Source organism: Prionailurus bengalensis, chromosome F2, assembly GCF_016509475.1.
Source record: "Prionailurus bengalensis isolate Pbe53 chromosome F2, Fcat_Pben_1.1_paternal_pri, whole genome shotgun sequence".
Classification (NCBI taxonomy): Eukaryota; Metazoa; Chordata; class Mammalia; order Carnivora; family Felidae; genus Prionailurus; species Prionailurus bengalensis.
Window position 1 is genome coordinate 30,547,640 of NC_057353.1, and position 26,982 is coordinate 30,574,621.

Below are 26,982 nucleotides of genomic sequence, written 5' to 3' on the forward strand. Positions count from 1 at the left end.
TACAGAATGAATTTGGCCAATCAGAGGAAATAGCTGATAAAATGATTATTGGTGGCCTACTTGAAACTATTTTCCAGATAAGTATTGGTAGATTGATTATTACAGGAATTTAACATCAAGAAAAATTGTTTTTTGTGTGTGAAATGTGTTTGGAAATTAAAAGATAAATAATTCTGCTCTTAGGGAAAAAAATCTCCTTGAGCATGTGATCAAAGCTGGCTCATCTCAAGGTAAACAAAGGGGCACAGAGACTGGGAAGGCTGAGATCTAAAGCACAGGATGGTAGCACCTGGAGAATGTCTATAAAGTTGCCCATCAAAACTTCGGAGAGATTGTCCTTTCCCTTTGTAAGCCTTGGTTATACATCCTTTTCTTTCTTTCTTTCTTTCTTTCTTTCTTTCTTTCTTTCTTTCTTTCTTTCTTTTTTCTTTCTTTCTTTCTTTCTTTCTTTCTTTCTTTCTTTCTTTCTTTCTTTCTTTCTTTCTAATTTTCTTAATGTTTGTTTGAGAGAGAGAGAGAGAGAGAGAGAGAGAGAGAGAGAGAGAGAGAACGAGCAGGGGAGGGGCAGAGAGAGAGGGAGACGCAGAATCCGAAGCAGGCTCCAGGCTGGAGCTGCCAGCACAGAGCCCAACGTGGGGCTTGAACTCACAAACCGTGAGATCATGATCTGAGCCAAAGTCGGATGCTTAATCAACTGAGCCACCCAGGCACTCCTATTTATTTCAATAAAATGCCCCATTTTTTTCAATTAAGAGTCTTTCTTTTTTCTTTTCTTTCTTTTCTTTTCTTTTCTTTTCTTTTCTTTTCTTTTCTTTTCTTTTCTCTTTTCTTTCTTTCTTTCTTTCTTTCTTTCTTTCTTTCTTTCTTTCTTTCTTCCTTTCTTTTCTTTCTTTCTTTTCTTCTTTCTGCTTATTTTACAGAGAGTTGATCTTCCTCTGTCTCTTTTAGTCAAAGGACCTTTAACCAGGGGGTGCCTTGGGTGCTCAGTCAGTTAAACTTCGACTCTTGATTTTGGCTCAAGTCATGATTTCACTGTTGGTGAGATGGAACCACACATCACTCTCTGTGCCAACAGCACCAAGCCTGCTTCGGATTCTTTCCTCTCTCTGCCCCCTCCCCACACTCATGCACATACATGGTTGTGTGCTCTCTCTGTCTCTCTCAAAATTAATAAAGTTAAAAAAAATAAAGGACCCTTAATCATTTCTCAAAGCAGCAGCATGCCCTTTTTAATGAGAGCTTCATTGAAATATAACTTGTATGCTATACAATTCACCCATTTTAAGTACACAATTCAATTCTTTTTAGTCACAGGGCTGTACAACTGTCACCACAATATAATCTTAAAATATTTTGTCTCCCCCCAAAGTAACTTCATTAGCAGTCAATTTGTTATGCTGCCCATACCTTTGTTATGCTGTTATGGATGTCCTAAGCAATCACTTATCTTTTGTCTGTATAGATTTGCATACTCTGAGCATTTCATATAAATGAAATCTAGTTTTTAGTCTTTTGTGATAAACCTCTTTCACTTAATCCTAATCTGTGTTGTCACATGTTTCAGTCTTCCTTTCTTTCTCATTGTATAATATTCCATCACATGGTTATAACATACCTTTTATTTATCTATTCATCAGGTGATGGATGTTGGGGTTATTTTCAAACTTAGGCTATTATGAATAATGCTATGTACAGGTTTTCATTTCCCTTGGATGTATACCTGGGAGTGGAATAACTGGGTTATATGGTAACTATGTTTAACTTTTTAAGGAACCACCAAACTGTTTTCCACAGTGGGTGCACCGTTTTTGCATTCCCACCCAGCAATGGGTAAGGGTTCCAATTTCTCCTGTTCTTGATAAATACTTGTTATTGTCTGTCTTTTTTATTATAGCCATAATATTGAGTATAAAGTAGTATCTTGTGGTTTTGATTTGTACTTCTATGATGATTAATGACATTTAACATTTTTTTCATTGCTGTATTTGCCATTTGTATGACTTCTTTGGACAAACATTTATTGAAATCCTGTACCCATTTAAAAAATAATTTTGTTGATGTTTATTTCAGAGAGAAGGAGACAGAGTGTGAGTGGTGGGGGGTGGGGGAGGCTGTGAGAGAGGGAAACACAGAACCCAAAGCAGGCTCCAGGCTCTGAGCTGTCAGCACAGAGCCTGACATGGAGCTCAAACCCATGAACTGCGAGATCCTGACCCGAGCCAAAGTCGGACACTTAACCAACTGAGCCGCCCAGCAGTCCCCTTTACCCATTTTAATTAGATTATTTGTCTTTTTATTATTGAGTTGTATAAGCTCTATATTCTGTATGTAAATCTCTTATCAATCTCTTATCAATCTCTTATCAAATCTCTTATCAAATCTCTTATCTCAATCTCTTGCAACCATATGGTATGCAAATGTTTTTTCCCATTTTGTGGATTATCTTTGTATTTCTTGATGGTATCATTTACAGCATAAAAGTTTGGATTTTAATTTTGATGTAGTTTTATTTATCTTTTTTCTTTTATCATTTGTGCTTTGTTGTACCTAAGAAACCTTGTCTAACCCAAGATCATAAAGATTTACTCTAATTTTTTTTTCTGAGGGTTTTAGATTTTGCTTTATTTTGCATTGAGGTCTATAATCCAATTTGAATAATTTTGTTTATGGTGTGAGGAGGAGGTCCCACCACACTGTTTTGCATGTGGCTATCTTGTTCCAGTACCATGTGTTGGAAGACTGTTCTTTTACCATTGAATTGTTTTGGTACACTTTTCAAACATTGATGATAGGGGCAACAAGGGGGCTCAGTCAGTTAAGCATCCAGCTTCAGCTAACGTCATGATCTCATGATTTGTGGGTTCCAGCCCCATGTCAGGCTCTGTACTAACAGCTTGGAGCCTGGAGCCTGCTTCAGATTCTGTGTCTCCCTCTCTCTCTACCCCTCCCCTGCTAGTGCTCTGTCTCTCTCAAAAATAAACATTTAAAAAATGAAAAAATAACAACAAAAATTGATGATAAAGTCAAGGGTTTATTTCTGGACTCCATTCTATTCCATTGATATATACATTTATCTTTATGCCCATACCGCACTAATATATTGATTAATGTAGTTTGCAGCAAATTCTGAAATTGGAAAGTCTAAGTCATCCTAATATATTCTTATTTTTCTATATATTCTATATCTATGCTTGTTCCCTTTTATTTCTATATAGTTTCACAAAAATATCAGCTGGGATTTTAACTGGGATAGCTCTGAATCTGTCGATTAATTGGGGCTTCCTAACAATAAGTGTTCTGATCTGTAAACATGGATTGTTTTTCTATTTATTTAAGTATTCTCTTTTTTCAGCAATGTTTTGTAGTTTTTATTATATAAACTTTGTACTTATTTTGTTAAATTTATACCTAAGTATTTTATTCTTTTTGGTACTATTTTAAATGAATTGGTTACTTAATTTCATTTTAAGAATGCTCTTTGTTAATGTAGAGAAATACAATTAAATTCTGTATATTGACTGTATATCCTGAATCTGGATGAGTATATATCAAATAAAGTTTGAAAATAGAGGCAGCTTTCTTTCAGTACAATATGGATGCACTTTATTTTTTCTTCTTTAATCTCTCTTGTTAGAACCTACAGTACAGTGCTAAATAAAAGTGACAACAGACATCTTTGTCTTGTTCCTGATCTTAGGGGAAAAGTATTTAGTCTTTCACCACCAAGAATGATGTTAGCTGTGAGTTTCACATAGATGCCTTTTATCAGTTGAAGTTCTTTTCTAAGTTTGTCAAGTGTTTTTATCATAAAAGGGAGTTCGATTTTTGTTACTTTTTCTGCTTCCATTGAGATAATTAGGTTTGTTTTTTTCCTTTCTCCTTTTAATATGAATGATTTTATATTGAAACACCCTTACATTCCTGGAAGGTCCTATTTGGTCTTATAATTCTTATATATTCCTGAAGATGCTTATATTTTGTTGAGGACGTTTCCATCTGTATTCTTAAGATATATTGTTCTATAGTTACATTTCTTGTGATATTTTGTCTGATTTTTGTATTAAGGTAATACTAGCTTTTTGGAGTGAATTGAGAAGTGTTCCCTTTACTCAGTTTTTTGGAAGAATTTGAGAATAATTGATATGAATTCTCTTTGGATGTTTGATAGAATTCACCGGTGAGGCAATCTGAGTCTGAGTTCTATCTTACTCTGTGGTATTCTAAAATTACTAACTAGATTCCACCATTTTCAAAGTTATCTAGTGCTACTATAACTTATTACCATTAAGATCGTGGCTTGAAATGAAACAAATTTATATCTTTAATGGCTCTGTAGGTAAGAAGTTTGAGACAGGTCTCACTGAGCCAAATTCAAGGCATAGGCAAAGCTGTGTTCCTTTCTGTAGGCTCTGGGGGAGAGTAAGTTTTCTTGCCTTTTCCAGATTCTAGAGAATGCCTACATTTGCTCATGGTTCCTTTCTTTCAACTTTGAAACCAGTCTTGGCATATTAAGTTCTTTTTACATTGCAACCTTTTGATCTTCCTTCCATAATCGCATTCCCATTAATCAACCTCAACTGGGAAAGGGTCTCTTCTTTTAACGACTCACGTAATTAGGTTGGGCCCATTTGGTTAATCCCAGATAATCTTCCTGTCTCAAATCCTTTATCTTAATCACATTTGCAAAACCTCCTTTTTCATGTAAGGTAGTCACAGGTTCAGGGATCATGGGATCATGACATCTTGGGAGAGGGGACATAATTATGCCAATCACCCTTTCAAAAGTCTATTCAATTTTATTCACATTGATTTATGTGGCTTCTTCTTAAATTAGTCCAAAGGACTCTTTAGATGAAGAAATATGCAATTATACTGATTTTTTGATTACATACATAATCACGTTTACGAACACTTTTTTTTTTTTAAGTGTGTGTCGATTCCAATTACTGGCTGATACTGATTGCTTCCAGCATGAATAACTTCATTTAGTAGTTCTTATAAGGAATATCTGCTAGCAACCTTATTATTTGATGCTATCTAAGAATAGCTTTATTTCACCTTCTGTTTTGAATGATAATTTTGCTAAATGTAAGATACTTGGTTGACTTTTTGCACTCTGAAAGTGCGATCCCACTGTCTTGTGTTCTCCATTGTTTTTGATAAGAAGTCAAATATAAATCTTATTGCACTCCCTGGTACATGATGAGTTGGCTTTCTCTTGTTGCTTTCAAGATTTTCTCTTCGTTTTTTAATAATTCAACTATGGATCTCTATGAATTTATTTTAATCAAAGGTTGTGAAGTAACATTCTGGGGTGCCTGGGTGGCTCAGTCAGTTGAACACCTATCTGACTCTTGATATTGGCTCAGGTCATGATCTCATGGTTCTTGAGTTCAAGCTCCACATTGGGCTCTATGCTGACAGCACAGAGCCTGCATGGTCTTCTCTCTCTCCCTCTCTCTGCCCCGCCCTGCTTATTCTCTCTCTTCCTCTCTCTCTCTCAAAATAAATAATAAAAAATGAACATTTTAGAGAAAAAGTTGTCAAGTAACATTCTCCATCAAATTAAGGAAATCTTTCTGACATTATTTATTTAAATATTGTTTTTCTCTTTCTTCCTTTAAAATTGTTTTTGGTATTCCTATTCATATATGTTGGTATGTTTCATGGTATCCCACATCTCATTGAGGCTGTGTGCAATTTTCTTCATTGTTTCTGCTTTCTGTTCTTCATATTGCATCATCTCCTTTGATCTCTTTTAGTGTTTGTTGATTCTTTCTTCTGCCAGTTCATCTGCTTTTGAGCTCCTCTAGCAAAGTGTTCATTTCAGTTATTGTACTTTCAATAACGGCCTTCCATAACTGCCTTCTGTTTTTTAAAAATAATTTCTATCTCTTCATCAGTATTCTCTGTTTGATGGTAAATTGTTATTATATATAGCTTTTTGATTCTTTGTGCATGATTTCCTTTAGTTCTATGAACATATTTATAATAGGTGAAATCCTCATCTGTTAAGTTCACCACCTGGACTTTTTCAAAGGTAATTTCTATTTTCTGCTTTATGCCCCTGAGTATGGGTTACATTTTCCTGATCCTTGCATATTTCCTAATATTTTGTTGAAAACTAAACATTTTAGATATTTTGGTAACTGGTCCCTTAGATGTTTAGGGTTAGTCATTTGTTTATTTATCAAATTAACAAGTTCTGTAAAGCCTTTTTCCCCTGCCACGTACAGCCTCTGACATCCCAGCTAAGATGCTAATGATGATGATGATGATTGCTTTTTGTTTATCTTTTATCTGAACTACCTAGGAGAAACTTCTGGTATGGCATAAAATTTTATTGATTAAGATTGTGCTTAGGCCCCCTTACTTATATACTTTTATCCTTTACTGTTGGTATACATGTGTGCTTAAAGGCAGCTACATGAGTTCAGGGACTTTTTATGCTCCTTTGTCCCCTGTTTAGTCTGGGACTAAATGGGCAAGGGGCATTAAGGAGGACACTTGTAGGGATGAACACTGGGTATTATATGTAGGGAATGAATCACTGGATTCTACTCCTGAAATCATTATTGCACTATATGCCAACTAACTTGGATGTAAATTTATATTTACATGTAAATAAATAAATAAATAAATAATAAAATAAAAACTAAAAAAAAAAAGAATTTTTCTTTTATCGGGAAGAGGAAACAAGGCTAGAAAAAAGTGAATGTGGATAGGTGGGATGAAAGGGTAGAGCACTGAGAGAGCAGATAAAGGAATTATCCTGATGTCAACCTATTTTCAGGAGGGCAGGTTTAGGAGAACTTGTATGCTGACTCAGTCTGAGCCAGGGGTTCAGGAGTAGGTGGTAAGGAGAGAAATTTAACCAAAGTTGGTTAACAAGTATTTTGTTCTGGATTAATCAATGAGGACAAGCATAAATATTTATGAGGTGCAGAATGGGAATTTAGAGTGTCTGGTCTTGTCAAAAGTAAACAACTGTGGGAAAGGGTGTTTCTTTGCAGTAAGCCATTTGCAGAACACAAAAGGTGGAGAATTTCTTTAACCATGACTGTTTCCAGAATCAGAGAACTTCAGTAAAAGTCAAACTTGTCTGCCCCTATTACCATTCAGACTTTTGCACTGTATTGATGAGTCTGTGTGTCATCTGGGAATGCCTTCAAGCTGCCTCCCTACATTCTGCTGTTTGCTCTGAGTAGGTGCAACCTAGTGCATGTGCAAAGCCTCCCTATCCCTGAAAGTTGACTGTGATTATAGGAAGACTCTTCTGGGCTCTCTATGTCCTTGGTTCTTTCTTTTAAACATCTGGCCTCTCTATAATTTTGCTTGTATTGGAGTTACCAGCCTCCTTATAATTGCTTGCCATAAAGATATTCATTGTTTTAGCAACACTCTTAGTCATTAAATTCTCAATTTCCTGTTACAAATAAGGTCAGTCTCCATAGGCAGAGCTGAGGAGCTCTTCATCCTTATGATATACATTTCTACCTGGGCAGAACTACTGTGCTACTGCACTGGAGCTTGGGGTAGAAATCATTTTTTTTTCATGGAGTGACATCTGTAGTTAACTAGTCAACACCGGAATGTGTGTATGGTACCCCTTGGTCTTCTTGGCTTGCCTTTCTGAGCTTGAAATCTTCACCCTATCAGTGTCATGGGGCAGAAGTCACGGAGCCTAGTATCCACTACTTTCTCCTCCTGGGGTAGAGAAGGAGTGAGATGGGAAAAGAGAGACCAGGGTCTTCTTTGCAATACCTGCCTGGAATAGAACTACTGCAGGGGCCAGGGGAGGGGGGGACTGTGGGGCCAGGGGAGGGGGGGACTGGGATGAGAAATCCCAGAACCTGCCCCTCCTGGGATGATAGCATATGTTCTGGGAAAGAGGGAGCCCCATTTTCTTGGCTGCAAGTGCCTAGGGTAGACCTTTTATAATGTGGAGCTGAGGAATAAAGATAGCTAAATAAATTATGTTGGCTCAAATTCCATAGACTCTCATTGTTCTTAGCAATATTTAATAATTTTTATTAAATAAATTTTTATGCATTTTCTGTGTATCCTTATGACAATTTTTAGAGACTTTAAATAATTTTTTTAATATTTTTCACCACTTGAATTGCTTTTCTGAAGAAAAGATCCACCAAGTTCTTTGCTCCATTCTTTTAGAAGTAGCTTACTCTTACTCTAGTTTCTTCTCTTTTTTTCTCCTCTCTAGCTTCTCTACGTTTATCTATGTGGCCTCAAGTTTTTACCTCTTTCAAACTCTTCTCAGTTTCCCTATCCCAGGTTAGAACATAGCTTTCTCACAACTTCTTTTTTGTGTTGACTGTTGATGGGCATTCATAGACAATTAGTCTTCTAAATTTTCAGAATTCCACATGAAAATGTTTCTAGCCATAAACAGAACAACTGGGCATCCATATGTCTCAGTAATTCATTGTTTTAAATATTCTGCATGCCTCTGTGCTTTTTTGCACTCATATTCTTGCCTCAATATATTCCAGTTAGAATATAAGTTTCTGGATTGCAGAAACCAAATCTACCTCTTTTGTCTTCCATAGTGTCATAAAATAAAGTCAGTGTTAAATGTCTGAATTAGGTAGTGGCTGTGTTTAAACCAAAATGGAATTTGGGATAATGGAAAGTATCTTTCACACCTAGTCAGAAAACTGGCCTCAAGAAGAAATAGGTTCAGTGCATAGCAGTCAATTTCCTCATAAAAAATGGACTGTGTTCACTCATTTGCCACTTCATATAGATTTCCTGAATATTTATCATAGGAACAATAATTGCTCTACCTTTCTCACACAATATTATGGTGATTTTCCGAATGAAATGATAATGATTATGAATGTTTTTTTCAATTATTCAAATGTATAGATATAAAATTTGAACTCCAATTAAAATGTGTATGGAGGGGTGGTTTTTACACTACCATGCAATTATCTGATGTCAGTTGGGTATCCTAAAATTCAACTCAGCTCTGACACTATCTACCTGGAGATCTCACAGGTAGGGCTCATTCCTGCAAGACTGCTTCTTCTCTTCAGATGCCAATTGCAAGCCTAGGTTCTCACATGTGCTTCTGACCAACCAGCTATAGATCAGAGGTTCAAACAACCAGCTTCGTGGGTTCAGTTAATTTGCTAGGGTGTGCACAGTATGCAAGAGAAGGATTTGACTTACTGGACAACTGGTTTATAAGCCAGATGGAAGAGATGCATAGGGCAAGGTATAGGGAAAGGATACCAAGATTCCATGTTCTCTGAGTGTGCCACTCTCCCCAAATTACCATGTGTACGCCAACCAGGAAGCCCTTGAAATCCCCTCCTTTTGGGTTTTTAAGGAGGCTTTACTACATGGGCAGCATTGATTAAATCACTGGTCAGTGGTGATTGAACCCAACCTCCAGTCCCTCTCCCTCCCTGAGGTCTAGGGGTGGTACTGACAAGGCAATCAGCCCTCATGCTTAGGTGCTTACAGAATGTCACTTCATTAACATAAACTCAGATGTAGTTGAAAGGAGCTTGTTGTGAATATCAAGACACTTTTATTGGGGCAACTGGTGGCTTAGTTGATTGAGCATCTGACTCTTGATTTCAGCTCAGGTCATGATCCCAGGGATTGAATCCTGTGTTGGGCTCTGCACTCAGTGTGGAGCCTATTTCTGATCCTCTCTGTCTCTGTCTCTCTGTCTCTCTCTCTTAGTCTCTCTCTCTCTCTCTCCCTCTATGTTCCCTCCCCCCATCTATGTTCTCTCTCCTTCTCTCTCTAAAATAAATAAATAAAAAGACACTTCTAGTGTTCTTACCACTTAGGAAATTCCAAGGGCTTTAGGACCTATGTGTCAGAAACAGGGAAAAAGGTCAACTATATATTTCTTATTTTATATTATATATCACAAGTTGTACAGCTATGTGATTCATCACAATTGTTTTCAATGATATATAGTTCTCATGACAGCAATCAAAATTAGTATTTGCTGGCTACAATCCAATTGTTTACCATCTTTGCACATAACTTGAGATTACAAAGAAAGTCAAATTATTAAATACTATAAATAAAACAAAACTCACAATATATCAGATGTTTCAGTCATGGAACATGGACATTTATCTGTCCATTATTGATCACATGCTATTGTATTACAAAAATTTATAGTAATATGTAAGGAAAGACACTTACCGTCAAAGGACTCCTGAGTCAGACATTAATACACTTTGTGGCCTTGGGTAAGTTATTCAAGTTTCAATCACATTCTCTTGAGCTATGATAGTACCTGTCCAGTCTAATTTGCAGGATGGTTCTGAGAATCAAATGAAATTTGTGTGAAAACATATTGAAAGTCCAAAGTATTACAAGCCATAGGTGTTAGTTACTAACAAAATATATTCAGTGGAGTTATAAAATTTTCAGAGCAAAGCTGCAAACTAAATATAAACTATATTAGAAGCCCAGAAAAGTATTCCCTTGTTCCTGAATGTATAAGCTCTTGGCTTCTGGGTGATAATAAATAGAGAGTAAAGCTAACATCTACTGGAGGACACCTCTAATAATACAATTGCAGGCATGAAAAGAGGAGCCAGAGGCAAAGCACTTAGGGCCCGAGGCATTACTGTGTTGCTCTGGGAATGCATGCAGTCCACAGTGGAATATGATTTTGGCAAAGGATAAGGAGATTGCTTTGTGTGTAGATTCCTGCTGGATATGTGACATTTCTGTTCATTACTCGCCCACTTGGTAAGTTTGATTACTGCTGTGGCCAGAGAGTCTCCGAAAACAAAAACAAAAACAAAAAGAAAATAGATGAGCCAAAGACCTTTGATATATTAGAGTACAATAAATGACAGCAGGAAGTAAACCATTGTCTGAGGGCTGTGGGAGAATAAATGGTTAGCACATGCCCTGACAAGTTCTTCCACCGCATGAAGAATTTCACACTGGCATTTTCAGAAAGATAGAGTTAATTTCTTGGAGGAATAAAACACTTTCACACAATTTTCCCCAAGGGACATTTAATTAGGAAGAGTGATACAAGTCAATAATAAATAAACAATAATGATAGCTCTTAATAACAATAACTCAGAATTCATGTATATTTTCATTTAATCATTATAGTAATCCAGATAGGTATTAAAATCCATTTTAGAGCTGGGTGGGTTTACATGCCTAGACTAGTGTTGCGTAGCTAGTAGGTGGTGGATTAGAATTTGGACCTAGGTGATTCTAAATCTAGATGTCATGTTCATTGTTTCCATGCTTCATTCCCAAAGACCAGTCATTAAACCAGTGTTTCTTTATGTCAAAATTTTCACTGGTTTACTGAATATCTTTCAGAGGAATTCATGACTATGTGTTTGATAAATCTTGGACAACTAAAAGTTGGATATTCTGTCATTTTGTAGTAAATTTCCTATTTATGAAATTCAGACATCTTTATACCATACTGACTATATAAGTAAATGAACACAAAATATTAAATGCTTAAATATAAAATTTATCTTTGAAAAATATTAGATCTAAGGGCCAAATTATTCTTTTTTTTTAATTTTTTTTTTCAACGTTTATTTATTTTTGGGACAGAGTGAGACAGAGCATGAACGGGGGAGGGGCAGAGAGAGAGGGAGACACAGAATCGGAAACAGGCTCCAGGCTCTGAGCCATCAGCCCAGAGCCCGACTCGGGGCTCGAACTCACGGACCGTGAGATCGTGACCTGGCTGAAGTCGGACGCTTAACCGACTGTGCCACCCAGGCGCCCCCCAAATTATTCTTTTATACGAAAGTGTTTAAGTCACTTATACTTTTAAATGTACTAAAACAAAATATACCAACAGAATGTGAGGAAAGCTTATCATTAAGCTTCATTTTTAAATTATTGATGATTAAAGCATTTGCTAATACAGGACAATGCTCACTAATTGTGAAGACCAGAACCCACCTGCCACATGCAGACATCCTTTGAGGAAGCACACTTTCCTTTCTCTTTTGTTTGAGTGCACATAGCATTTCCTAGGGTTATTTCCATGAATTTTCCTTGTGTGCTTTCACTGGGGCCTTCATCCAATTCGTGGTTGAAAATATTAAAGTGGTTGCTTAGAAACGCTGAAGTTGGAAATTTATGAGTTTTCAGAAGGTTGCACTGAAGTAGGGGTAGCATATGGTGATCTGACATGTTTTGTTCCCTAGCCAAGGAGAGGGGTAGCCTTCTGTGATCTCTCTAATTATTTCATGGCACTTTAAGATGCCAAGCTGAATTTAGAAAACAGCAAGGCATCAGGGCTAAGAAAAAACAGAATGTACTTTTTTGTATTCAATATTTTTGACCAAATTTTTTGTTGTTCTTTTTTTTTAAATTAATTGGAATAGTTTTGGAAATATTAAAGGAGACGGCTTTAACTAAAGGATAAAATAAAAAGCTCATTACTTTGGCTGAAATAGAAACAACAGAAAGGAAAACAGCAGCAATAAAATGAAGATATTTCATAAGGAAGAGTTATGGTCCTAAAAGTAAATTTTAACACTTCAAAGTCTATTTAATAACTATATAGTGGAAGATAATTCAATTTTTGTGACAACTCAAGACGATTGTGAGTATTAGGGAACAAAGTCAAGGAAGACAAATACAAATAAGAAATTAATAAATGATTAAGGAATTGGGGCCTTAGTAATGTACAGGTGTTAGTGTATGCTTTGAACTTGGCCTGGGGAAAGTATAATGAAAATTTGGGTGGATGAACTGAATAATTTCATTTTCTCATGCTTAAAATGTTCACCAAAAACCAGTTGTTTTAGGAATCATGTTAGGATCTAGGGATAAAAAGAAGAGAAATACATGGACTTTGCTGTCATAGAACTTACTGTTTTTGAGACACAGGCTTATAAGCCAATATGGTACTTCATATGAAAAGTATAATGATTCAAATATGTCATGAGGCTTTGTGAACATAGAGGGACATTTAATATTTCATGCAGAATTAGGAATATTTCAGGTTAGGCTAATTACTAAACAGTTCTAAAATATCAGAGGTTTAATAGAGTAGACTTTTTCTTGCTCATTCATTTCTATATATTTGGTGTACATGGTAGAGCCCCTTTCATTTGGGGTTTCAAAGGCCTCCATCCTATGGTTGTGGCATCTCCAAAGGGCTGCATCCATTGCTGGATCCTGGGCATCAGACAGGCAGCTAGGGATGAGGAAGACTTGAGGTCCATTTTTTATGGGCCAGGCCAAGAAGTAAGACATGGTCTGTTGACCACAATTTAGTTATATGGCCACATTTAACCTCAAGGAAAGCTGTGAACTAGGAGTAATGAAAAGAAGTTTGTTGACTGACTAGCCTGCTTACACACAGCTTTTGGAGATTTCATCAGGCTGGACCTTAAAGATGTGAGCCTAGTATCCAGCTGAAGATTGTGCAAAGACATCCTCAGTTATACTTTCCAGTATATTCAGTTGCCTACTTGACATTTATCCTCTGCTCACTCAAAGACATATCAAATTCAACCTATACAAAACCAACTCCAGGATCTTCCATTCTGCTTCCTGGCCCTTGTCCTACTTCAAACCTAGTCTTCCTTCATCCTATTACACACACACACACACACACACACACACACACAAATGGAAATAATCCTTGACATCTCTAATTCCACAAAACTAATATATCACTAAATCTTACACATACTAAGTTCAAATTTTTCTTGAATATGTTCATTTTGTTCCATTTCAGCTCTACCACTCTACTCCAGACTAACATCATCTACAGTCAGATGATAGCACAATAGGCACCTAACTCATCTCTCCTCTTGCTATCCATTTTTGCCTGTCTTCAATCTGTTATATACAGTTATCCATTAGATACAGGATCATTACCACTATGCTAGTCTGCCTTTATTGTATTGTGTCCTCACAAAGTCCTAGGCATTATTCTGTGTGTGTGTGTGTGTGTGCATGTGTGTGTGTGGGAGAGAGATAGAGAGATGGAGGGAGGGAGGGTGAGAGAGACAAAGAGACAGTGAGTGCAAGTAGGGGAGAGAGGCAGACGGGGAGAGAGAGAGACAGAGAGAGAGAGAGAGAGAGAGAGAGAATGAATCTCAAGCAGGCTCCATGCCCAGTGTGGAGAGTGATACCATGCAAGGCTCAATCTCGTGACTGTGAGATCATGACCTGAGCTGAAATCAAGAGTCAGATGCTTAACCAACTGAACCACCCAGGTACCCCTAGGCATTATTCTACATACATTGTGTTGATTATCTAATTTAGTTCCCTATAGCACTATATTGTAGGGTCTATTCCTATTTCATTTTATAAGGAAGAAACCAAGACTTAGAAGGTTTTGGTAGCTTGGCCAATTTCAAACAGCTGTCATGCAGAGTCTGATCTTCTAGGCGGTCTGCTTCCTGAGCCTGTGTTCTAAATCACTATGCTATATTTTTCTCTCAGTTTAGACATTTAAGCCACTTACTTATTGAATAAATGAATGAAGAAAAAGTGCAGATTGGCAAGTGCCACATATAATAGAGGGTCATGTTGACACATTTTATCTTGTCCATATGCTGGAAAGGACCATTAAAAGATTTTAAGAAAGCAATGACATAGTCAGACCTAGAGACTTGAAAGATGTCTTTATTATGTGTATGGAAGATAGGAAGGAAAAAGAAAAGATTCAAATCAGAAAGTAATTTCACTAGAGTATAAAATAAATTGGCAAAGGGAATAAGGACTACATTATATCATAAAAGGTTTGAGGTTCTTTCAAGTTCTTGATGGCATACTTCTTGTCTCCTTCATAGTCTTATTTCCTTCCCCAATATATCACTTAGTCCAAATGCAATATTAATTGCATCTTTCAAAAACAATTTCAGAATCAACAGACTTTATAATGGTGAAATGAGACATTATATAGAGAGTGTCCAATGCAGTTCTTCAAGAAAAGGAAATTCTTTTCTTTACTATCTTCATGTTCCATTCCCAAATGACCTGGATATGAGGTGAATGTAAAATTATAACAGTCTTTAGTTTAGAAGAAGAAGCATACCCACAAAACTATTTAAAAAATAAGGATAAGTGTCTAAGCTTGGAGAACTTTACTTTGGTGACTTTAGAGGATAGAAAAAAGTCAGCAAATGTGTTTTAATTTTGCCTGTTTTGCTTATTCTGCTTACTTCTGGTCAGAGCTAATGCTTTCAAATGATCCCAAATGGACTTAAAATTCGGCTAACTGCAAGCACATATGCAAGCAGGAATAGGATGGCATGCAGTTAAAACTGCATGTATTTATGTAAATGCATAAAATAAATATAACATAAAAAATCCCTCTATCTGGGTGTGTTTGGTGTGTGTATGTGTGTGTGTATACCAAAAATTAAAAGAGATTTCTTAAACAGAATATATATTGAGATATTTATTCTGATGTAAATAATATGACCCAATGTATCAGTTAAATAACATGTGATAAAGTATGTTGGGCTAAATTTCTAGTTTCTACTGTAAATGCTATAAATCTATTCATGTATACAGATATACATGATAAAATAGAAAACTTAATGTATAACAAGAATATTCAATGAATATATCAGAAAATACTATCAGTAATCACAAAAATACTAAAGAAACAGGTTCTGCAAGATGTTACGTAGTTTTGCTGAGTGTGTAGGACTTGTATTTTTTGAAAATGTAGAGTCCCTCTGTGCGTTATTTAACTTTCAAAGCAATGAATTGCAAGGACTAGAGTTATAGAATGAATTCTTTATAGGAGAGGATCTGGGGAGTGCCACAGAAGGAGACAATGGCAAATGAGAAGGGAAATTTCTTCTATATTCCTCTCTGTGTAAATGCATATTTTTAGTGCAGGGAGAACACTTAGCTGAATAAACAACAATTACTCTGTTAACATGAGGTTTATCAGGGAAAAATAAATGAAAAGAAAATTTGCATGTACTGTTATAGTTCTTTCCCTGTATTGTATATTGACTTTTATTATTTTATTTATTGGATACAGACAAACTGTATCCAGCTTTATAAAAGCTACTTTTCATAAACAATCATGGTGTTTCAGGCAGGACATGGGGAGACAATCTTAACAGTATACAACTTTCAAACTGCTTTCTTAAATAGACTACCAAAATCAGAAAGCCACTATAAAACCCAATGAAGTCTTCATTTGATGCTCTGAGCAGGGAAAGTTAAGAGGGAGGGTTGACATTTCACATTTAGCATGTTGCTTAATAACTTTTCACAAGTTGACCTTGACTTTTAGGAAATGAAATGAAAATGGCAGAATTATTAATCTGAAGATCCACAAGCTAAAAAAGGAACTCTTTTTTGAGAGATACCATCTCCAGGGCGACACTGTAAAGTCCAGAATGCCTGACATACTGAGAACCACTGGGGGGAGGGGGTCAGGTTCCAACAGGTCTCTGGGTTTAAAGAGGTCAAGTCTATGTTGAAGCAGAGAGGGAAGAAAAGACACAAAAAATGAATTTTAGTTTTTCCTCACCACAAGACATTTGTGCCAAGATGGTTAATGTCTGCTAACATCAAGGAATCCCTCTTCCTGGGAACCAAGAGGAATTTTCTGAAAACTAGCAGGGAAAGGTGTTCCCCCTATATCAATCCAGTTTCAGAGATATTCTATTGGTTACATAGACCCTTCCCTCAAAACATCAAGGGAGTGTTCTGTGTGCTAATACTGTAGTTTAAAAATAATTAAAAGAAGATTCTGCATTTTTATAAAAGTTGATAAAAAATAGTATTTCAAACTGTACAGTCACCAGAAGTGCACACACTTCACTTGGCATCTCCAGCACCTTCAGCTTTCTGTGCCTGGTCTGTTTTGGCATCTCCATTTTCTGCAGGGTCATTTGCATCCTTGCCAGCATCAGCTTTCCCCTTTCACCCTTTGGGTTCCTTGTCTCCCTTCTTTGCAGGGGCTTAGGCTCTGGCTTTGGAGGAGCAGGTTTAGCAGATAAACTTGCAGATCTTCTCTGTGGCTCATCCTTCACCTTGGCTTTATCTCCTTTAGCATTCCCTTCAGCCTTTCTCTTGGGCATGGTGGCGACAGTGGCAGGCCATAGGTGCTGGACGCAGGATGCCCTGGTGCATGGGCTTTGGTAGGTCCGGGAGTCATTCTTGCCTCTTCTTCTTCACACTGCTTGTACTGACTTTCAGTACTTATATTTTTCTTTCTAGTTTCGATGATTTATCCACCATTAATAGCTTATCAGTAAGTTGTCATAATTTAAATATTTTCATAATGATCCTAACATAAATATGATTGAGAACATATATAAATAAAACGAGTGAATCACAGTAATTTCTTATGTGAGAAAAGTAAGGGAAGATAAATTAATACCTGGATTTTTATCACTAAATAATAATAATACAGGGAGGTGGGAGTGGGTGAAATGGGTAAAAACAGTCAAAAGGTACAAGTTTCTAATTATAAAATAAATAAGTCATAAGGATGTAATGTGCAACATAGTGACTGTAGTTAATAGTACTGTATTGTATATTTGAAAGTTGTTAAGAGAATAGGTCTTAAAAGTTTTCATCACAAGAAAAAAAATTTTGTACTGTGTATGGTAATGGATTTTAAATACACTTGTGGTGATCATTTTGCAATATATACAAATATTGAATCATTATTTTTTATACATGAAACTAATATAATATTATATGTCAAGTATATCTTTATTAAAATATAATAAAATAAAAATATTATGATTCATAGAAATCAATATGTCAAGAACTTTACATTTTTATTAATAAAAGGCAACTCTGAGAAAGATTGAAGATTTTATTTAGAAAAGACTGTATTGGAGAAAATGTTTTTTTTTTCCCCTGGAATATATCAGTGTTATGCTGGAGACAGATATAGATATATATATGACATATGTGATCATTCAAAAATGAATACACGTATATGTACAGCTGAGTATGTAAAAATAGGATGCAATTTTGCAAGCGATAAAAAACAATTGGATTACATATTTGATTTTATACATCTTTATATTTAAATTTTCTTGAATTTCAAGTTAATTAGTCTTTTAAAAAATGTTTATCTAACTTGAGAGAGAGAGCATGCATGAGCAGGAAAAGGACAGAGAGAGAGGGAGAGAGGATCACAGACTGTGAGATCATGACCTGAGCTGAAATCAAGAGTCAGTGGCTTAACTGATTGAGCCACCCAGGCGCCCCTCAAGTTAATTACTCTTTATCACGGTCTATAGAATCTGGAAGAATTCATGGTAGTTTATATGCCTGAAGGATATAAGATATTAAAAACAGTTATGACGGGATTTGAAGGGCAACCCACATTTCTGCCCAGCCATGTCTCGCCACAAATGGGGTGCTGCCCATATTTCTGTCTGGTCATATATTGGGGCACCCAAATTAATGGTTGCCAAACCAAATTATCAGGACACAAAGTGTGACAAGCAAGAAGGCAATAGCTACTCCTGGAAGGGAAAGGATCCCAACCAGTGTTTTTTCCTGACAATCTGAATTTGAAACGGAAAGGACAATGTGACATTTTACCTTCCTTTGTCATCCTGGCATCAAAGATCTGGGAAAGAGGACTTTGGCAAGAATTCTTAGCCTTTGCTGGCTTCTGCCAATTTTCCCAGGATGCCGTCTACAGGCTTAGAAGACAGTTGGGTGTCCCATTAGGTCTCATCCTGGTACCAAAACCTTTAGAGGAGGAAAAATAAGTTTCCTTTTACTTTTTATATTGAATGCCTCGCTGAAACCTCTTCTCTTTTTTTTAAAAATTTTTTTAATGTTTATTTATTTTTGAGAGAGACAGAGACAGAATGTGAGTGGGTTAGGGGTAGAGAGAGAGTGAGACACAGAAGCAGAAGCAGGCTCCAGGCTCTGAGCTGTCAGCACAGAGCCCAGTGTGGGGCTCGAACTCACGAGCTGTGAGATCATGACCTGAGCCGAAGTCGGATGCTCAACCGACTGGGCCACCCAGGCGCCCGAGAAACCTCCTTTTCTCTAGGGCACCTTGTAAATGGATAAACTTATCTACAATGGTTAAAAGTTCTGTTCTATGGCCACTGTAGTTCAGGATTATCTTTGGTAAGGTTAACCTTACTTATTCAGCCTCAAAATTTTATTCACCTGATGCCTCACACTGGATGCAGTGTGGTTTCTAAGTCAGAAACAGTCTCATCTGGACCCAATCTGACTGCGTCCAGAAAGAGAAATGCTTAAATAAAGTCTGAAAGCTCAAAATGCAAAAGCCACAGAGGTAGGATCCAGGATCTGAGAAGGATTTACTCATGACCTCCAGAGATGGTGAGAAAGCAGCAAGCTCACGGGCATAAGAGGTATCTACACAAGGTTGCTCACTGCTCCTGGGGGCCATTGGGGTGTCTCCTTTGGTTCCTGCTTCTGACCCCTGAACTGTTAAAAGATAAACTGAAGCATATTAAGAATTTTAAGAGTTCATTTGAGCAACAATCGATTCAAATTGAGCAGTTGTCCGGAGTACTTAAACCAGAAGTAGTTAGGAGTGCTCCCTGAGGAGACAATTCTTTGCTTTGCTATGGGCTCAAAATACATAATTATTAATTCATAAAACATTCACAGAGTGACAAGGTGCCAGCATTAAGCCTGGGGTTCAGGATTTAAAGGTGAATAAGGAAGTCTTTGCCCTTACATAGCCTACAGTATGGTAGAGAGATTGTAAGACTCCAAGTGATAGTAAAGGAAAACCATAGACCAGCTATCTTGCCCTGTATCTGAGATTATATGGCGTGTGATACAGCTTCATGTTTAAAGTTTTCTTTCTCTTAGAACACAAATTGGTGAAGCCTTCTGCTATTTCTGAAGGTTAAAACAATTCTGGATTCTTGCACCAAACTCCATTTCACTCTTTGCTTAAACTATTTTAGGAGGACATCTCTCGCTCCTAAACTATCTTTTATCCCTATGAAAGCATTAATAGCCCTGCTGATGCTGGGTAACCAAGAACTCAGAAGAAAAGTAAAATAAGGTTTTAGTTATTGAGCGCTGATTCTGATGGACCGAAAAGCTGTTATGAGACTTGAATGCACCCCACAGCATGAGTCAGCGGGTCAAGTTCCGCAAGGCTCACAATGAACCCCTTGCCTGAGTTAGTACTTACTGGACTTTTCCTCTCTGCATGTGTCCAGCAGAATGATTGGGCTGGGACTAGGACTGATTTTTGTGTGTATGTGCTTTTTTAATTGGTGAATTTACTGATCATAAAAAGTTCAAATATATGTATAAAACATTCTAAAGAAGCCCCTGTATGCAATTAGAAAATTTCTCTGTACAGATGTATATCTTATCTCTTCTAATAATTACCTTCAAAATAACTATCTGAAAGAAAAGACTTAGTAAATTATAGTAATAGTTCCTACCACCATTCAAATAAAATGTTGAAATAAAAAGGAAATTAAGAATTGGCCTGGATACCTGTCCTTCATTATTCCAATCCATAAGCCACATCAAGGGCACAAAAGGCTCTCCACTGAACACTCTCCCACTTGTGCCCCCATTAATTACACTGTATGAACACAGAGACCTTTCAAAGAAATGAGTGGAAAAGGCTGTCACAATTTAGTTGAAAAACTGAATAGATGATGTTTGATTTATTTTTTCCTATTAAAAGTAAATTAGGGTTAAACTGGAATAGTCATTACCATTTATACAAACCGTATTTACAATGAAGTATCAATTTTAGAGTGGCCAGAAGGACCTTGCGGATGAAATAAGCTTAAGCCCTGGACCACACTTTGACAAAGATTCTTATATACAATTAGGCATATAAATGAACTTAGCTGCTACTTTCAATCTGACATTCCTGTAAGACTTAGAAATAAATCCCATCCGCATGAACATTTTAAAAAGATCAGTTGTGAGTTTCTTTTAGTGTGTAGCAATAGAAATACTGCTCAAACTAAGTATTTTATACTTTATTTAATTGAACCCTCCCATTTGCAAATTATTTACAAAAAAGAATACAATGAAAAACATGAACTGATAAAAGTATCAGACACTGCTAGCAGATCAGAAAAACTGTTGTTTCCTATTACTAAGCTACTAACTGGTAGTATAAGTAAATTATTTTCCTGACTAAATGAGTTTGGAGGTTTTTTCTACTTAATAGGAAGGCAATAATGAGCTAAGTGTGTGAATGTCTTGGAGTTCTCAGAAGAAAAGTGGAATGTAAATATAGTCATAATAATAATCATTAATATTTTAATACCATAATTTGTCTTGCTATAAGCTGATCCTAGTTATTGATCTGACAAATGATATTCTCAGATGATTTGCTGAAGTCGAACATCTTGGGCATGGTGATCTTGTAGTTTTTACTACATTTAAAGCTGGGTCATAACATTTAGTTCATACTATATTCAAATGTGCAGAGAAAAATCTAGTTTATTGTGTATTTAAGCTAATTTGGATTTCTTCCTGGGAGGAAATTTAAGTAAATGCTCAATCTATTTTAACTTTTCCAATGCAATATTATAATCTGTCCCTTCATGCTGTGGTCAAGCTGTCTGCTTGCCTTCTCTTCCCCTCTTATGATAGCACATAGGTACATAGGCCAGTGGACGTGGCTTAAATGACTATGACATCAGAGGGAACTGCCAATCTGGGACCCAAGTGGCATCTTTTGGTAAATGGCTATCTTCCTTGTCTACTGGTTGGTAGGGACCTCTTGGAGCCAAAGTCTCGGGAGAGGAAATTAGGGACACCTATCACTCTCTTGTTCTCCTTGTCTCTATTCTTCTTACCAACTCTCAGGCTAGAAGAAGCACAGTCTCTTCTTTATATTGTCCTCCTTCAGCTATCGAGCTGCAAGGCTTCTGCCTTATAGGTCCTAGGTGGAAGAGATAATAACTCTTGCAAAGGAGATCTAGTAACACTAGCCAGACTTGGGCTTTCATATGTGAAAGAAGGCAAAATGGCTACCAGGATATTTGGGGAGGAAAAGTATCAATACAATAAACTAATGTGCAAGACAATTACAGTTTCACTGAGTACCTATCTGCTTCCCAGAAATTAAATATTAATATTTTCTTTCTCTTTTCATTTCTCCTGTAAGAAATTCTGTTCTCCTTATAGATAGAGGATGCCTTAGGACAACAAAGTCAAAGTCAAATACACAGAAATTTAAAAAAGAAAGCACATTAATACTTTTCTAATTAATTTTTAATATCACACAATCTTCGAGTTTTTAAAACTTGGCTTAGTCGTGAGGTATTCTATTTTGAAAATGTCATGAAATGCATATTTGACTCAAGCTATCATGGTGTACTTTCACGCAGTATGTATTTACTCATTTCTGTGTGCAACGGGTGTCTTTGAAAAGCATATTCTTTATTGTGGAACTTAAAATAGTTGTCATATATTCTTTTTTGGTCACATCTTTCTTCCTCGCCTATTACTCCCCTTTCAGTTCCACCCTTTTGCTTGAAGTTTTAAAATCTACATTGGTCTTTGTTTTTCATACTATTTCTCACTTAGGTTAGCATTAAAGAACCTAATGAAACTTTCTCCCCCTCTATTTAAACTCCTTTCTAGCATTCCAGTTTTAATGGAGTCAAGTGAATGTACTGACATTTATTACTTACAGGGTCCTGCTCTCTGCACAATGATCTAGTTCAGGATTTTGTTTTTCACATACTCACATATTTCTTTCTCCCTACTTCTGTCCATCAATCCATGTCATGTAATTATACCAAATCTACTTCTAGTCTCATTTTCTACAGAAAGAATCCCTGGTTAATAAGAGTCCATTGTGATCTTACTCTATTGATCCATTTCACCTTTTTGATTCATTATTTATTATGGAAGATTCAATTTTAATAATTTTGATGAACATTTTTTAACTGGTAAAATTAAGATTTATCTCCACAGCTTACACAGAGATATAATTTGCATATTTGGTGCATTCCTATTAAAAAAGCCCAATTAGGGGCGCCTGGGTGGCGCAGTCAGTTAAGCGTCCGACTTCAGCCAGGTCACGATCTCACGGTCCGTGGGTTTGAGCCCCGTCGGGCTCTGGCTGATGGCTCAGAGCCTGGAGCCTGGTTCCGATTCTGTGTCTTCCTCTCTCTCTGCCCCTCCCCCGTTCATGCTCTGTCTCTCTCTGTCCCAAAAATAAATTTAAAAAAATTAAAAAAAAAAAAAGCCCAATTCATGGCTTGTTCTGGTTTGACCTTTGTATCATTTCCTTTACCTTTATTCTGTACTCATCACTCTTCGTTCCAACTCAGTTGGTCTGAACAATTTTAAGAACTGTTTTTTGTGATAGGAAAATACTTTATAATATAACAAATAAATCTTTCCTATCTTAATATCTTTATATGATTCTGCTCTGCAGTGCTAATTGTTTTGTCTATAGTTTCAATTCCCATTGTTCAGTTTCTCGCTTTCTTTTCTTTTTCAGTTATTTGAATATTTCCTATTCATCTCTTGTTCATAAATATTCCTAAGGTTTTTATACTTTATTAAGTATTTATTCTATTATATATCACCCAAATGTATCTCTAATACCTCTATACTTTAGCATAATGGGGTTCTATCTGACACTGGAGCTGTTGCTATATAATTTGTATTCTTCATAGTTAATTTTTTTCTTAAAAAATTTTTTTAGGGGCGCCTGGGTGGCGCAGTCGGTTAAGCGTCCGACTTCAGCCAGGTCACGATCTCGCGGTCCGTGAGTTCGAGCCCCGCGTCAGGCTCTGGGCTGATGGCTCAGAGCCTGGAGCCTGTTTCCGATTCTGTGTCTCCCTCTCTCTCTGCCCCTCCCCCGTTCATGCTCTATCTCTCTCTGTCCCAAAAATAAATAAACGTTGAAAAAAAAATTAAAAAAAATTTTTTTAATGCTTATTTATTTTTGAGAGAGAGAGAGACAGATTGCTAGCAGGGGAGGAGCAGAGAGAAGGGAGAGACAGAATCTGAAAGGCTCCAGACTCTGAGCTGTCAGCACAGAGCCTAATGCAGGGGCTCGAACTCACGAGCCGTGAGATCATGACCTGAGCTGAAGTCAGATGCTTAACCAACTGAGCCACCCAGGTGTCCCCATAGTTACGTTTTTATCCCTGATTTGAATAAAAACTTTGTGAAAGTATGGATATCAACTATTCATTTTATACATTCATAAACATTAACAGAAATTCTCTAATCTCTTTCCGTAATACCCAAGACCATCTATTACTGTCAACAGAGTAGGCATTCTGGGAAATTAAAATTCATCACTATTATCAAGAACAAAGTACAAACAGAATTCCAGATTCATAGTTCCTAGTTTCAAAGAACTCTTCATATGCTATTGCTTCTATCTGAAGTGCCCTTCCCAATCATGCAAATGTATGATTGTTCTTAAAGACTCAGCATAGTGTCATTTCCTTTATAAAATCTCTTATCTATCTCCCTCCCCAAAACCAGCCTATCTTTCATATCCCACTTTTGATTAATGCCCAACGCTTGTCAAAGCTAGTTAGTCCTCCAATACTGTGTGTTTCACAATGTAATGTATTTTTCTGGCTACACATCTGCTCTTTGAACATCATGACTATGGACTATGAACATTGTGCCTAGGCACTGAAATGTTATTCATCTTTGTATCGTCAGTGATCAGAAAAGAGTTTATAGTCAGTCAACACTGAATAAATCTTTGGGATTCATATGAAGCTATTTTGACAAGGTGGCATTTGGTTATTACTGTAGTCAAAGTAACCAAAGTAGTAACAAAGTAAACAAAGTAGTCAAAGGAAATCTTCAGAATGAAAATTATTGGAGATTTTGTTTCCTCATGTGTGCATCTTGTTCACATTTATATGTATTAAACTGCATTTGTTTTTTCACACATACTTTGCCCTTGGCTATATAAATCTGTTTGGAATCACAATAGAGTACCTTGATAATGGGTAAAACAGTGCTCATAACTAGACTGCCTTCTTTTGGTTGGTATTTTCTTGGTGAGAAAGTGACAGGAGCTAGGCAGTGCTATGTGGATATTTAGAACATGCTACCTGGTCACTTTGGACCTGGAATGATACTGATAAAATTTTTAAGTATACTGTAAAAACAAAGGTTCAACTTTTTTTTCTTAAATTTAGCATGAGGTATTCCTTATTGCTTATAACAAAGGATAAGCTATAAATGTTAGCTATGATATCTTGGCTTTGTTTAAAATAACAAATAATTTTTTAATAAAAAGTAAGTATGCAATGGGGCGCCTGGCTGGCTTAGTTGATTGAGCATCTGACTTCTTGATTTCGACTCAGGTAATGGTTCCTGGGTTGTGGGATCGAGCTCTGCATCAGCCTCTATGCTGAGCATGGAGCCTGCATAAGACACACTCTCTCTCTCTCTCTCTCTCTCTCTCTCTCCCTCCCTCCCTCTCCCTCTCCCTCTCCCCCTCCCTTTTCCTCTGCCCTTCTCCCCACTGTGCTCTCTCTCCCTCTCGAAAATAAATAAAAATAAATAAAAATTCTTTTAAAAAGTAAATGTGCAGTAAATCTGATAATATATAAAGTTTGGATTAAGAAGAAATTTCTAGTTCCAGCAATATGGCAAACTAGACTACCTATAGAGACCTTAACAGGAAGAAAGAATGATACATAAAACATAATATGTAATACACACAAAATAAAATAAAGTGCAATACACTAACATTTAAATGAAACTCATGGCTGACTTTACTAGGAAAAAAGGCCTTAAGGATCAAAAAGAAAAAGAAAATGCCTTGAGAAGAAAAGGTATAAGCTGATGCTGAGCCTTGACACTGCTTGCCATTCTGAGGGAACTAGCCAGTCTGAGTAACTAGGAGATGGAGTCTTAACACCCAAAAAGCACAGAAGAGAGTTGTAACTGAGACTCAGTTTAGTTTACCTAATAATGCCAGAACTCTCAACTAGCTACGCGTAGGGAAGTGGTGGACTAGAAAAAAATCCATCCCCTGGAAAAAGAGATGACTTGAAAGATTGCCATTTTGGAGTGTTCTGTAGGTTGAATTGTCTTCCTGTGATAATTCATAAATATGGGTTTGGGATTTAAATTGATCCTACCTGTATAATCTGGGAACATTCAGATAAGGAATTGACATAAAAGTGTTGTAAGTCCCATAATGCCCATGGGAAAAAAAACCCAATAGTTTGTGTTTTCAACAAAGCTATTAAAGAGCCCAAAAGGTAAAGCCCCAGTGAGGATTAGTTCATTCCAAAATTATATGAAAAGACACAAAGAAACAATGCAATATGAATAAGAGTCAGTACATCGAGAGTAGCACTGTCCCCTATCTTGTCACATAATAGAAATATTGGAAAGTGACTATGAAATAATTTTTAAATGACAAAAATCATAAGAAAATAATTTATTAAAATAGAAATTGAGGAAAATACCATGACCAAAAGTTAGACAACTTTGAAAAATATCAAATAGTTGTTGAGAAATTAAAAGATATTTTCTTTGAAATTGTGTGTATTGATAGATGGTTATTTGTGGTATTATACACTCAAATATATTACTCAGGAAGAGAAATATAGAGATAAAGATATTGAAAACCTAAGACACCTATCCATTTGAGAAATTCAACATGCAATTTGTAAACTTTCTTCACCTGAAGACAGAAAGTAAAATTGCCTGTTCAAAAGATAATGTCTGATAATTTCAGTATTGATGAATGACAGACATCCTCTGATATAGGACACATTGGAGGCAGGAGAAGTTGAAAGGAAGGAGAAGGTCTGAAAGATGAAGAAAAATACATTATTTATAAAAGAACAGGAGTTAGATCGGTAGCATTAAAAGAAGCCAGAATATAATATGTTCAGAATACTGGGAGAATACAATTGTAAATCTAGGTAGCTAAAGTTATCTGTTAGGATAAAGAAAAAAATGTTTATGCTATATTATATATTTAAAAGCTGCAAGATATTGGGGCACCTGGGTGGCTCAGTCAGTTAAGTGTCTGACTTCAGCTCA

The 26,982-nt window shown here is 36.4% G+C and overlaps 1 long non-coding RNA gene and 1 pseudogene across 1 annotated transcript in view; one reads left to right on the plus strand and one right to left on the minus strand.

Moving 5' to 3' along the window:
* LOC122495545 overlaps window positions 1–26,982 on the plus strand; it is an 81,138-nt gene that overhangs the window by 29,651 nt on the left and 24,505 nt on the right. The gene's annotated exons all lie outside the window — the stretch shown is intronic.
* On the minus strand, window positions 16,783–17,201 carry LOC122495544 (annotated as a pseudogene).